General features: G+C 46.6%; 1 pseudogene; it reads right to left on the bottom strand.

Moving 5' to 3' along the window:
* The window catches only part of LOC139251748 (zinc finger protein 850-like), a 101,591-nt pseudogene that overhangs the window by 68,892 nt on the left and 17,211 nt on the right, over window positions 1–15,488 (bottom strand).

The raw sequence follows: 15,488 nt of genomic DNA, 5'->3' as shown, positions 1-15,488 counted from the left end.
CTTGTGCATGAAACACAAAAAGTTAGTATGCAGGTACAGCAAGTAATCAGGAAGGCAAATGGAATCTTTGCCTTTATTGCAAGACGGATAGAGTATAAAAGCAGAAAAGTCCTGCTATAACTGCACAGGGTCATAATCACTCTCATAGGCAGTCCCTCAAAATCGAGGAAAACATAGAAACATAGAAAATAGGTGCAGGAGCAGGCCATTCAGCCCTTCTAGCCTGCACCGCCATTCAATGAGTTCATGGCTGAACATGAAACTTCAGTACCCACTTCCTGCTTTCACGCCATACCCCTTGATCCCCCGAGTAGTAAGGACTTCATCTAACTCCCTTTTGAATATAATTAGTGAATTGGCCTCAACTACTTCCTGTGGTAGAGAATTCCACAGGTTCACCACTCTCTGGGTGAAGAAGTTTCTCCTTATCTCGGTCCTAAATGGCTTACCCCTTATCCTTAGACTGTGACCCCTGGTTCTGGACTTCCCCAACATTGGGAACATTCTTCCTGCATCCAACCTGTCCAAACTCGTCAGAATTTTAAACGTTTCTATGAGGTCCCCTCTCACTCTTCTGAACTCCAGTGAATACAAGCCCAGTTGATCCAGTCTTTCTTGATAGGTCAGTCCCACCATCCCGGGAATCAGTCTGGTGAATCTTCGCTGCACTCCCTCAATAGCAAGAATGTCCTTCCTCAAGTTAGGAGACCAAAACTGTACACAATACTCCAGATGTGGCCTCACCAATGCCCTGTACAACTGTAGCAACACCTCCCTGCCCCTGTACTCAAATCCCCTCGCTATGAAGGCCAACATGCCATTTGCTTTCTTAACCGCCTGCTGTACCTGCATGCCAACCTTCAATGACTGATGTACCATGACACCCAGGTCTCGTTGCACCTTCCCTTTTCCTAATCTGTCACCATTCAGATAATAGTCTGTCTCTCTGTTTTTACCACCAAAGTGGATAACCTCACATTTATCCACATTATACTTCATCTGCCACGCATTTGACCACTCACCTAACCTATCCAAGTCACTCTGTAGCCTCATAGCATCCTCCTCGCAGCTCACACTGCCACCCAACTTAGTGTCATCCGCAAAGACTTGCTTCCACCCTAAAAGCGAGTTCTTAGGTGACTGAACAGTCCAATATGGGAATTACAGTCTCTGTCACAGGTGGGACAGACAGTCGTTGAAGGAAAGGGTGGGTGGGACTGGTTTGCCGCACACTCTTTCCGCTGCCTGTGCTTGCTTTCTGCATGCTCTCGGTGATGAGACTCGAGGTACTCAGCGCCCTCCCGGATGCACTTCCTCCAATTAGGGTGGTCTTTGGCCAGCGATTCCCAGGTGTCAGTGGGGATGTTGCATTTTATCAAGGAGGCTTTGAGGGTGCTCTTGAAACATTTCCTCTGCCCACCTGGGGCTCGCTTGCCGTGTATGATTTCCAAGTAGAGCGCTTGCTTTGGGAGTCTTGTGTCAGGCATGCGAACAACGTGGGCCCGCCCAACGGAGCTGGTCGAGTGTGGTTAGTGCTTCGATGCTGGGAATGTTGGCCTGATCGAGGACGCTGACGTTGGTGCATCTGTCCTCACAGGGGATTTGCAGGATCTTGCGGAGACATACTTGGTGGTATTTCTCCAGCGATTTGAGGTGTCTACTGTACATGGTCCACGTCGCTGAGCCATACAGGAGGGCGTATATCACTACAGCCCTGTAGACCATGAGCTTGGTGGCAGATTTGAGGGCCTGATCTTCGAACACTCTCTCAAGCAGCCGAAGGCTGCACTGGCGCACTGGAGGCGGTGTTGAACCTCGTCGTTGATGTCTGCCCTTGCTGATAATAGGCTCCCGAGGTATGGAAAGTGGCTCACGTTGTCCACGCCGTGGATCTTGATGGCTGGGGGGCAGTGCTGTGTGGTGGGGTCAGGTTGGTGGAGGACCTTTGTCTTACAGATGTTTAGTGTAAGGCCCATGCTGTCGTACGCCTCAGTGAAGATGTTGACTATGACTTGCCGTTCAGTCTCTGAATGTGCGCAGATGCAAGCATCGTTCGCATACTGTAGTTCAACGATAGAGGTTGGGATTGTCTGGGATCTGGTCTGGAGACGCTGACGGTTGAATAGGTTCCCACTGGTTCTGGAGTTTAGTTCCACTCCAGCGGGGAGCTTGTTGAGTGTGAGGTGGAGCATGACAGCGAGAAAGATCGATGTCGCAGCCCTGTTTGACCCCGGTCTGGACGTGGATTGGGTCTGTAATGGATCCATTGGTCAGGATCACAGTTTGCATGTTGTCGTGGAGCAGGTGGAGGATGGTGACAAACTTTTGGGGGCAGCCGAAACGGAGGAGGACACTCCATAGTCCCTCGCGGTTGACAGTGTCAAAGGCTTTTGTAAGGTCAAAGAGGGACATGTACAAGGATTGGTGCTGTTTCCTGCATTTTTCTTGCAGCTGTCGCGCCGTAAAGATCATGTCCATTGTATCCCGTAATGGATGAAATCCAGATTGTGACTCCAGGAGGAGCTCCTCAGCCACAGGAAGAAGACGGTTGAGGAGGACTCTAGCGATAACTTTCCCAGTGGCTGATAAAAGGGAGATTCCTCAGTAGTTGCCGCAGTCAGACTTGTCCCCTTTTTTTAAAGATGGTCATGATTACTGCATCTCCGAGATCTCCAGGCATGCTCTCCTCCTTCCAGATTTGAGAGAGATGAAGTCATGCATTCATGCCAATAGTGCCTCTCCGCCATACTTTCGTGCCGCAGTGGGGATTCCATCCGCTCCCGTTGCCTTGTTGTCCTTGAGCTGGTGCATGGCCTTTTCTACCACGTGCAGGGCTGGGGTTTTGCTGAGATGGTGGGGGGTAGCATGCTGCGGGGACACTCGAGTCAAAGACAGTGTCGGTTAAGGAGATCTTCGAAGTGGATCCTGACTGCCTCGGTGTCCTTGATGAGTATCTCCCCATTCCTGGCCAGCAGTGGGGTGGGGCCTTGGATGCATGGGCAGTAGGTAGCCTCGACTGCGGTGAAGAATTCTTGCACATCATGGCTGTTGGCCAGCTGCTGAATCTCCTGTGCTTTCTCCACCTACCATCTGTTCTTGAGCTCGCGGGTTTTTTGTTGGACATCGGCCTTAAGCCGTCTGCAATGCTGCTTTGCTGCTTCCGAGTTGGGTTGTTGTTTTAGGTTCAGAAATGCCCTGCACTTGCGATTTATTACCTCTTGGATCTCCTGGTCATTCTCATCAAACCAATCCTGGTGTTTCCTGGTTGAGTGACCGAGCGTCTCTTCTCAGGCACTGGTTATGGTGGCCTGGATGGCAGACCAAGCGCTGTGGGCATTCTGCATCTCAGGGTCATCAAGGATCATCAGGTTAGCAGTGAGGCGCTGGTTGTATACAGCAAGGCCTTTATTGCAAGGGGGATAGAGTATAAAAGCAGAGAAGTCCTGCTACAACTGCACGGGATATTGGTGAGGCCACACCTGGAGTACTGTGTGCGGTTTTGGTCTCTGTATTTAAGAAAGGATATACTTGAATTGGAGGCTGTTCAAAAAAGGTTCACTAGGTTGATTCCTGAAATGAGGGGGTTGACTTATTAAGATAGTTTGAGTAGGTTGGGTCTATACTCATTGGAGTTCAGAAGAATGAGAGGTGATCTTATCGAAAATATAAAATAATGAGGGGGCTTGACAAGGTGGATGCAATGAGGATATTTCCACTCATAGGGGGAATCTAGAACTAGGGCTCATAGTCTCAGAATAAGAGGCTGCCCATTTAAAACCGAGATGAGGAGGAATTTTTTCTCAGAGGGTTGTAAATCTGTGGAATTCTCTGCCTGAGAGAGCTGTGGAGGTTGGGTCTTTGAATATATTTAAGGCGGGGATAGACAGATTTTTGAGTGATAAGGGAATAAAGGGTTACGGGGAGCGGACAGGGAAGTGGAACTGAGTCCATGATTAGATCACCCATCATCTTATTAAACAGCGGAGCAGGTTCGAGGGGTCAAATGGCCTACTCCTGCTCCTATTTCTTGTGTTAGTGTTATTGGTTGAGGGATAATTATTGGCCCAAACACTGGGGACCAATCCCCCTGCTCTTCTTCAAAATCATGCCATGGCATGTTTATGTTCACCTGAGGGGCCAGGCGGGGCCTTGGCTTATCTTCTCAATGGAAAGAGTAGCTCTGACAGTGCAGCACTCCATCAGGACTGCATGGAGAGACAAGGTCTAGTGTAATATAAACAGAGACAGGGTCTCGTGTAATATAAACAGAGACAGAGTCTAGTGTAATATAAAAGGGACAGGGTCTAGTGTAATATAAACCGAGACAGGGTCTAGTGTAATATAAACCGAGACAGGGTCTAGTGTAATATAAACAGAGACAGGGTCTAGTGTAATATAAACCGAGACAGGGTCTAGTGTAATATAAACAGAGACAGGGTCTAGTGTAATATAAACAGAGACAGGGTCTAGTGTAATATAAACAAAGACAGGGTCTAGTGTAATATAAACAGAGACAGGGTCTAGTGTAATATAAACAAAAAAAACAAGTCTGAAAGCTCTGTGTCTCAACGCATTTAGCATTCGTAATAAGGTGGATGAATTAACTGCACAGACAGCTGTTAATGGATATGATGTAATTGGGAGTATGGAGACATGGCTCCAAGGTGACTAAGGCTGGGAACTCAAAATCCAGGGGTATTCAATATTCAGGAAGGATAGACAGAAAGGAAAAGGAGGTGGGGTAGCGTTGCTGGTTAAAGAGGAGATTAATGCAATAGTAAGGATGGACATTAGCTTGGATGATGTGGAATCTGTATGGGTAGAGCTGCGGAACACCAAAGGGCTGAAAACGCGAGTGGGAGTTGTGTGCAGACCACCAAATAGTAGTCATGAGGTTGGGGACAGCATCAAACAGGAAATTAGGGACGCGTGCAACAAAGGTACAGCAGTTATCACGGGTGATTTTAATCTACATATAGATTGGGCTGACCAAATTGGTAGCAATACGGTGGAGGATTATTTCCTGGAGTGTATAAGGGATGGTTTTCGAGACCAATATGTCGAGGAACCAACTAGAGAGCTGGCCATCCAAGACTGGGGGTGTTGTGTAATAAGAGAGGATTAATTAGCAATCTTGTTTGCGAGGCCCTTTAGGGAAGAATGACCATAATATGGTAGAATTCTTCATTAAGATGGAGAGTGACACAGTTAATTCAGAGACTAGAGTCCTGAACTTAAAGAAAGGTAACTTTGATGGTATGAGACATGAATTGGTTAGGGTAGACTGGCAAATGATACTTAAAGGGTTGACGGTGGATAGGCAATGGCAGACATTTAAAGATCACATGGATGAACTTCAACAATTGTACATCCCGTCTGGCGTGAAAATAAAACGGGGAAGGTGGCCCAATTGTCGCTAACAAGGGAAATTAGGGATAGTGTTAAATCCAAGGAAGAGGCATATAAATTGGCCAGAAAAAGCAGCAAACCTGAGGACTGGGAGAAATTTAGAATTCAGCAGAGGAGGACAAAGGATTTAATTAGGAGGGGTAAAATAGAGCATGAGAGTAAGCTTGCAGGGAACATAAAAACTGATTGCAAAAGCATCGATAGATATGTGAAGAGAAAAAGATAAGTGAAGACAAATGTAGGTCCCTTACAGTCAGAATAAGGTGAATTTATAATGGGGAACAAAGAATTGGCAGACCAGTTGAACAAATACTTTGGTTGTGTCTTCATTAAGGAAGACACAAACCAACATTCCGGAAATACTAGGGGACCGAGGGTCTAGCAAGAAGGAGGAACTGAAGGAAATCCTTATTAGTCAGGAAATTGTGTTAGGGAAATTGATGGGATTAAAGGCCGATAAATCCCCAGGGCCAGATAGTCTGCATCCCAGAGTACTTAAGGAAGTAGCCCTAGAAATAATGGATGCATCGGTGGTCATTTTCCAACATTCTATAGACTCTGGATCAGTTCCAATGGATTGGGGGGGGGTAGCTAATGTAACACCACTTTTTTTAAAAGGAGGGAGAGAGAAAACAGGGAATTATAGACCGGTTAGCCTGACATTGGTAGTGGGGAAAATGTTGGAATCAATTATTAAAGATGTAAAAGCAGCGCATTTGGAAAGCAGTGACAGGATCGGTCCAAGTCAGCATGCATTTATGAAAGGGAAATCATGCTTGACAAATCTTCTAGAATTTTTTGAGGATGTAACTAGTAGAGTGGACAAGGGAGAATCAGTGGATGTGGTGTATTTAAAATTTCAAAAGGCTTTTGACAAGGCCCCACACAAGAGATTGGTGTGCAAAAATGAAAGCACATGGTATTGGGGGTAATATATTGACGTGGGTAGAGAACTGGTTGGCAGACAGGAACCAAAGAGTAGGAATAAACGGGTCTTTTTCAGAATGGCAGGTAGTGACTAGTGCGGTGCCACAAGGTTCAGTGCTGGGACCCCAGCTATTTACAATATATATTAATGATTTAGACGAAGGAATTGAATGTAATATCTCCAAGTTTGCAGATGACACTAAGCTGGCTGGCAGTGTGAGCTGTGAGGAGGATGCTAAGAGGCTACAGAGTGACTTGGACAGATTAGGTGAGTGGGCAAATGCATGGCAGATGTAGTATAGTGTAGATAAATGTGAGATTATCCACTTTGGTGGCAAAAACATGAAGACAGACTATTATCTGAATGGTGACAGATTACGAAAAGGGGAGGTGCAACGAGACCTGGGTGTCATGGTACATCAGTCATTGAAAGTTGGCATACACGTACAGCAGGTGGTGAAGGCGGCAAATGGCATGTTGGCCTTCATAGCTAGGGGAATTGAGTATAGGAGCAGGGAGGTCTTACTACAGTTGTTCAGGGCCTTGGTGAGGCCTTACCTGGAATATTGTGCACAGTTTTGGTCTCCTAATCTGAGGAAGGACATTCTTGCTATTGAGAGAGTGCAGCGAAGGTTCACCAAACTGATTCCCGGGATGGCAGGACTGACATATGAAGAAAGACTGGATCGACTAGGCTTATATTCACTGGAATTTAGAAGAATGAGAGGGGATCTCATAGAAACATATAAAATTCTAACGGGATTGGACAGGTTAGATGCAGGAAGAATGTGTCCGATGTTGGGGAAGTCCAGAACCAGGGGTCACTGTCTAAGGATAAGGAGTAAGCCATTTAGGACCGAGATGAGGAGAAACTTCTTCACTCAGAGAATTGTGAACCTGTGGAATTCTCTACCACAGAAAGTTGTTGAGGCCAGTTCATTAGATATATTCAAAAGAGAGTTAGATGTGGCTCTTACGGCTAAAGGGATCAAGGGGTATGGAGAGAAAGCAGGAATGGGGTACTGAAGTTGCATGATCAGCCATGATCATATTGAATGGTGGTGCAGGCTCGAAGGTCCGAATGGCCTACTCCTGCACCTATTTTCTGTGTTTCTATGAGACAGGGTCTAGTGTAATATAAACAGAGTCATGGTCTAGTGTAATATAAACAGAGACAGAAACGGAGACACTTCCTGAATTGATTCAAATTTAAATTGAAACCAGGTTTGCAGGCGTGATGCTCTATTCACACATCGAAGGTGAGAGATGCTGTGGGACACACGCTAAGCCCAGTCGCTGAAAGTGATTAACAGACTGGGTTTTGTGTTCAGTGATCCCGGGCGTGTTACCGATACCTTCGCTGGATACCAAGGCTAGGAGAGGCACTCTGGAAGGTATGGGGAAGTGGGACTTTTCCCTGAGAGTAACTGAAGGTCTGAGAACTGAAATAATCTCGAGTTAGAAAGGAGAAAAGGCCCAAAAATGGAGCAGTCGGTAACAGGACATCAATTAGTCTCCTCTTATCTTGGAGACATCAAATATCCACACTGTGTTATTTGAAATATCAAAATATTAAACTCCAGCCCAGTTATAGGGGTTATTAACATCAGCAGAAAAAAACTCCAACTGACAGAATGAACACGATTCAGTCCGGGATGTGATTAACAGCAGCAATAAGCAGAATCCAAATCTTGCATCACTTGTGAACTCGCTGGTGTCTCAGCAAGGTGAATGACTGAGTGAATACCTTCCCACACATAGAGCAGGTGAACGGCCTCTCGCCAGTGTGAACTCGCTGGTGTCTTAGCAGATGTGGCTCCAGGATGAGCAGGGCTGGGAACTCAACATCCAGGGGTATTCAACATTCAGGAAGGATAGAATAAAAGGAAAAGGAGGTGGGGTAGCATTGCTGGTTAAGGAGGAGATTAAGGCAATAGTTAGGAAGGACATTAGCTTGGATGATGTGGAATCTATATGGGTAGAGCTGCAGAACACCAAAGGGCAAAAAACGTTAGTGGGAGTTGTGTACAGACCTCCAAACAGTAGTAGTGATGTTGGGGAGGGCATCAAACAGGAAATTAGGGGTGCGTGCAATAAAGGTGCAGCAGTTATAATGGGTGACTTTAATATGCACATAGATTGGGCTAACCAAACTGGAAGCAATACGGTGGAGGAGGATTTTCTGGAGTGCATAAGGGATGGTTTTTTAGACCAATATGTCGAGGAACCAACTAGGGGGGAGGCCATCTTAGACTGGGTGTTATGTAATGAGAAAGGATTAATTAGCAATCTCGTTGTGCGAGGCCCCTTGGGGAAGAGTGACCATAATATGGTGGAATTCTGCATTAGGATGGAGAATGAAACAGTTAATTCAGAGACCATGGTCCAGAACTTAAAGAAGGCTAACTTTGAAGGTATGAGGCGTGAATTGGCTGAGATGGATTGGCGAATGATACTTAAGGGGTTGACTGTGGATGGGCAATGGCAGACATTTAGAGACCGCATGGATGAACTACAACAATTGTACATTCCTGTCTGGCATAGAAATAAAAAAGGGAAGGTGGCTCAACCGTGGCTATCAAGGGAAATCAGGGATAGTATTAAAGCCAAGGAAGTGGCATACAAATTGGCCAGAAATAGCAGCGAACCTGGGGACTGGGAGAAATTTAGAACTCAGCAGAGGAGGACAAAGGGTTTGATTAGGGCAGGGAAAATGGAGTATGAGAAGAAGCTTGCAGGGAACATTAAGACGGATTGCAAAAGTTTCTATAGATATGTAAAGAGAAAAAGGTTAGTAAAGACAAATGTAGGTCCCCTGCAGTCAGAATCAGGGGAAGTCATAACGGGGAACAAAGAAATGGCGGACCAATTGAACAAGTACTTTGGTTCGGTATTCACGAAGGAGGACACGAACAATCTTCCGGTTATAAAAGGGGTCGGGGGGTCTAGTAAGGAGGAGGAACTGAGGGAAATCCTTATTAGCCGGGAAATTGTGTTGGGGAAATTGATGGGATTGAAGGCCGATAAATCCCCAGGGCCTGATGGACTGCATCCCAGAGTACTTAAGGAGGTGGCCTTGGAAATAGTGGATGCGTTGACAGTCATTTTCCAACATTCCATTGACTCTGGATCAGTTCCTATGGAGTGGAGGGTAGCCAATGTAACCCCACTTTTTAAAAAAGGAGGGAGAGAGAAAACAGGGAATTATAGACCGGTCAGCCTGACATCGGTAGTGGGTAAAATGATGGAATCAATTATTAAGGATGTCATAGCAGTGCATTTGGAAAGAGGTGACATGATAGGTCCAAGTCAGCATGGATTTGTGAAAGGGAAATCATGCTTGACAAATCTTCTAGAATTTTTTGAGGATGTTTCCAGTAGAGTGGATAAGGGAGAACCAGTTGATGTGGTATATTTGGACTTTCAGAAGGCGTTCGACAAGGTCCCACACAAGAGATTGATGTGCAAAGTTAGAGCACATGGGATTGGGGGTAGTGTACTGACATGGATTGAGAACTGGTTGTCAGACAGGAAGCAAAGAGTAGGAGTAAATGGGTACTTTTCAGAATGGCAGGCAGTGACTAGTGGGGTACCGCAAGGTTCTGTGCTGGGGCCCCAGCTGTTTACACTGTACATTAATGATTTAGATGAGGGGATTAAATGTAGTATCTCCAAATTTGCGGATGACACTAAGTTGGGTGGCAGTGTGAACTGCGAGGAGGATGCTGTGAGGCTGCAGAGCGACTTGGATAGGTTAGGTGAGTGGGCAAATGCATGGCAGATGAAGTATAATGTGGATAAATGTGAGGTTATCCACTTTGGTGGTAAAAACAGAGAGACAGACTATTATCTGAATGGTGACAGATTAGGAAAAGGGGAGGTGCAAAGAGACCTGGGTGTCATGGTACATCAGTCATTGAAGGTTGGCATGCAGGTGCAGCAGGCGGTTAAGAAAGCAAATGGCATGTTGGCCTTCATAGCAAGGGGATTTGAGTACAGGGGCAGGGAGGTGTTGCTACAGTTGTACAGGGCATTGGTGAGGCCACACCTGGAGTATTGTGTACAGTTTTGGTCTCCTAACCTGAGGAAGGACATTCTTGCTATTGAGGGAGTGCAGCGAAGGTTCACCAGACTGATTCCCGGGATGGCGGGACTGACCTATCAAGAAAGACTGGATCAACTGGGCTTGTATTCACTGGAGTTCAGAAGAATGAGAGGGGACCTCATAGAAACATATAAAATTCTGACGGGGTTAGACAGGTTAGATGCAGGATGAATGTTCCCAATGTTGGGGAAGTCCAGAACCAGGGGTCACAGTCTAAGGATAAGGGGTAAGCCATTTAGGACCGAGATGCGGAGGAACTTCTTCACCCAGAGAGTGGTGAACCTGTGGAATTCTCTACCACAGAAAGTTGTTGAGGCCAATTCACTAAATATATTCAAAAAGGAGTTAGATGAGGTCCTTACTGCTAGGGGGATCAAGGGGTATAGCGAGAAAGCAGGAATGGGGTACTGAAGTTGAATGTTCAGCCATGAACTCATTGAATGGCGGTGCAGGCTAGAAGGGCCGAATGGCCTACTCCTGCACCTATTTTCTATGTTTCTATGTGATGACCGAGTAAATCCCATCCCACACTCAGAGCAGGTGAACGGCCTCTCCCCAGTGTGAACTCGCTGGTGTGCTAGCAGGTTGAATGAGTTAGAGAATCCCTTCCCACACTCGGAGCAGGTGAATGGTCTCTCCCCAATGTGAACTCGCTGGTGTCTCAGCAGGGTGGAAGACTGAGTGAATCCCTTTCCACACTCAGGGCAGGTGAACGGCTTCTCACCGGTGTGGACTTGATGATGTGTCAGCAGGTTGGATGACCGAGTGAATCCCTTCCCACACTCAGAGCAGGTAAACGGCCTCTCCCCAGTGTGAACTCGCTGATGTTTCAGCAGGTCGGATGACCGAGTGAACCCCTTCCCACACGTGGAGCAGATGAATGGCCTCTCCCCAGTGTGAACTCGCTGGTGTATCAGCAGTTGGGATGACTGAGTGAATCCCTTCCCACACACGGAGCAGGTGAACGGCCTCTCCATGGTGTGACTGCGCTTGTGTATTTCGAGATTGAAAGATCGGCTGAAGCCTTGTCCACACACAGAACACGCGTAGTTTTCCCCCCACTGTGAACGGTGCTTTCTGCTTCTATATTCAAATGCCGATGATATTCTGGTCCTGATTAATCAAATGACTCCATTAGATCTTGATGTGATGTTTGGTTTGAGCTTCCAGTCTACAAATCCTCCCATTTTAACACACTGTAAAATGAATTACAAACAGGAAAAGGGGAGGGTGAGAGAGAAAAACACAAAGGCAGGTTGTGAAATTGAGCTGAACTAATCTGGTTATTTGTGCGGCTGGCATCAATAAAAAGTGACCATGAAAGCTGCTGTATTGTCATTAATACCCTACTGGTCACTAATGTCCTTCAGGGAAGGGAACCTACCACCCGGTCTGGGTCTACACAAGACTCTGGTCTCTATGGGAGGGGAGAGCGAGGTGGGCGGGGCAAAATGGAGGGATTTTATACATCTGCAACTTTACCAGAACTTTGACAGAACCTCCAAAACCTGCGACCTCCAGATGGATGGACCAGGACAGCAGGTGCATGGAAAAACCATCACCACCAAGTTCCCCTCTCTGTCTCACACCACCCTGACATGGATATATATCGTTTTTCCTTCATCGTCACTGGGTGAAAGTCCTGGAACTCCTTTCCTGACATTCATAGAATCACAGAAATTTACAGCACGGAAGGAGGCCATTTCAGCCCATCGTGTCCATGCCGGCCAAACAAGAGCTATCCAGCCTAATCCCACTTTCCAGCTCTTGGTCCATAGCCCTGTAGGTTACGGCACTTTAAGTGCACATCCAATTATTTTTTAAATGTGGTGAGGTTTCTACCTCTACCACCCTTTCAGGCAGCGAGTTCCAGACCCCAGTAAAGAAATTTGCTCTCGTATCTCCTCTATACCTCCCCCCAATTACTTTAAATCTGTGCCCCCTGGTTGTTGACCCCTCTGCCAAGGGAAACAGGTCCTTCCTATTGACTCTATCCAGGCCCCTCATAATTTTATACACCTCAATCAGGTCTCCCCTCAGCCTCCTTTGTTCCAAAGAAAACAGACCCAGCATCTCCAATCTTTCCTCATAACCAAAATTCTCCAGTCTACGCAACATTCTTGTAAATCTCCTCTGCACCTTTCCAGTGCAATTACATCTTTCCTGTAATGTGGTGACCAGAACTGCACATAGTACTCCAGCTGCAGCCTAGCCAGTGTTTTTTACAGTTCAAGCATAACCTCCTTGCTCTTGTATTCCATGTTTCGATTAATAAAGGTAAGTATTCCATATGCCTTTTTAACCACCTTATCTACCTGGCCTGCTCCCTTCAGGAATCTGTGGACATGCACTCCAAGGTCCCTTTGTTCCTTTACACTTTTCAGTGTCGTACCATTTAATGTGTATCCCCTTGCCTTGTTAGACCTCCCCAAATGCGTTACCTCACACGTATCTGGATTGAATTCCATTGGTTCCTGTTCCGCCCACCTGACCAGTACATTGATATCTTCCTGCAATCCGCAGCTTTCTTCTTCATTATCAACCACACAGCCTATTTTTGTATCATCTGCAAACTTCTTAATCATACCTCCAACATTCAAGTGCAAGTCATTGATATATACCATAAAAAGCAAGGGATCCAGCACTGAGCCCTGCGGAACGCCACTGGATACAGCCGTCCAGTCAAAAAAACACCCATCAACCATAATCCTTTGCTTCTTGCCTCTGAGCCAATTTTGCACGTAACTTGCCATTTCGCCCTGGATTCCATGGGCAATTACTTTCGTGACCAGTCTGCCTGGATCTCATGGGCTATTACTTTCGTGACCAGTCTGCCATGTGGGACCTTATCAAAAGCTTTGCTAAAATGCACATACACTATATTATACGCACTGCCCTCACCTACCCTCCTCGAAAAATTCATTGTGGGAGCACGTTCAGCACATGGACTGCAGCTGTTCGAGGTGGTGGCTCACCATCACCTTCTCAACGGGAAACTGGGAATTGGCAATATATGCTGGCCTTGCTAGCAATGCCCACATCGAATGAATTAAAAAAATCTGTATATATGTAAAATGGACTAAAGGTCTCGACAGAAATACTTGTTCCTAAAACAATACTCTTTTATATTGTGTGGACAGTGTCTGTTTAACAATCTAATCTCCCCCAGAACCCAACACCCCGACAGTCCCACATGGGGAATTGTTGGTCCCACTGGGCCCAGAAATACTGGGGGTTAAACCCAGCAGCTTCTCCTCCATCCCCACTCCAGCTCAAACAGACCCACACAGGAGGCCCGGGACCAACTTCCACATCCAGCGCCCACCCCGATAGTGGCGGCCCGGAATTGCTGGGCCTGCTGTATAAATGCAAGTTGTTGTTGTCCTTGTGTGGGGGAGGCTCTCGCTGTCCCAGGGTTTCCTGGTATCGGGGCCCTGGCCACACGTCCGCCGGCTCTGACTCGGGGTCTGAGACCCGCACTTGGTGTTGCTGAGGCCGCGTTCGCTCTGCTCAGTCTCCCGGAGCCGCACCAGGCATGCTTGCTGCAGGAAGGCGGTCCCAAGGGACCAGCCCTTCCCGAGAGCCTGCGTGCTGCCCCCCTACTGATGGAGATAGGACGTATTCCAATGTACGGAGCACTCTGGGTAAGAGCATCCGCCATTTTCTGCATTGTGTTTCCCTGGAGTTCCTATTCTGAGTTTCAGACACTCAATGCCAAGTGGACCAGGCGTTTAAAGATCATTCATTTCCCTCGTCCCATGTTGCTGTTAATTTAAGGTACAGAGATTGGTTTCCCTCACTATGCATCTGTTTGTGATATTTAGAGAAGGAAAGACTTGTATTTATAGAGCACCTTTCATGGCCATCTGGACGTCCCAAATGCTTTACAGCCAAGGAAGTACTTTTTGAAGTGTAGTCACAGTTGTAATGTAAGAAATGCGGCAGTCATTTTATGCACAACAAGATCCCATTAACAGCAATGTGATGATGGCCAGATAATGTTTATTTAGTGATGTTGATTAATGGATGAATAAGAACATAAAAACATAACAAATAGGAGCAGGCTAATCAAAGTTTTGGCCAGGACACAGGGATATACTTGCTTTGGAGGCAGTTCAGAGAAGGTTCACTAGGTTGATTCCGGAGATGTGGGGGTTGATTTATGAAGAAAGGTTGAGTAGGTTGAGTCTCTACCTCACTGGAATTGAGAAGAATGAGAGGTGATCTTATTGAAACGTATAAGATTATGAGGGGGCTTGACAGGATGGATGCAGAGAGGATGTTTCCACTGATAGGGGAGACTAGAACTAGAGGACATGATCTTAGAATAAGGGGCCGCCCATTTAAAACTGAGATGAGGAGAAATTTCTTCTCTCAGAGGGTTGTGGATTTGTGGAATTCGCTGCCTCAGAGAGCTGTGGAAGCTGGGACAGTGAATAAATTTAAGACAGAAATAGACAATTTCTTAAACGTTAAGGGAATAAGGGGTTATGGAGAGCGGGCAGGGAAGTGGAGCTGAGTCCATGATCGGATCAGCCATGATCTTGTTGAATGGTGGGGCAGGCCTGAGGGGCCGTACGGCCTACTCCTGCTCCTATTTCTTATGTTCTGATAACTCCCCTGCTCTTCTTCGAAATAGATCTTTTACCTCCACCTGAGCAAGCACATGGGACTTCAGTTTAACGTCTTATCAGCACCTCCGACAGTGCAGCGCTCCCTCAGCCTAGATTTTTGTGCTGACATCTCTGGAGTGGGACTTAAACCAACAACCCTTCTGACTCAGGCGAAGGTGTTACCAACTGAGCCACAGACTGACACATGGACAATGTCACACCTTTCTGCACCTTTAGTAGTTAAAGTAACATCCTTCCTATTAATACTAAGTCACATTCTCTGGGGAGACTGCTTTCTATTTTGGTGGCTTCAGCCTTTAAAATTCTCATCCTCCAGCCTTGCAACCCTCTGGGACCCTGCGCTCCTCTAACTCCGGCCTCTTGTGCAACTCCCACTTCCCTCGCTCCACCATTTCCGGCTGTATCTTCAATTG

Source organism: Pristiophorus japonicus, unplaced genomic scaffold, assembly GCF_044704955.1.
Source record: "Pristiophorus japonicus isolate sPriJap1 unplaced genomic scaffold, sPriJap1.hap1 HAP1_SCAFFOLD_438, whole genome shotgun sequence".
Lineage (NCBI taxonomy): Eukaryota > Metazoa > Chordata > Chondrichthyes > Pristiophoridae > Pristiophorus > Pristiophorus japonicus.
Note: the sequence above shows the minus strand (reverse complement) of the source record. Positions and strands in the feature narration are given on the sequence as shown.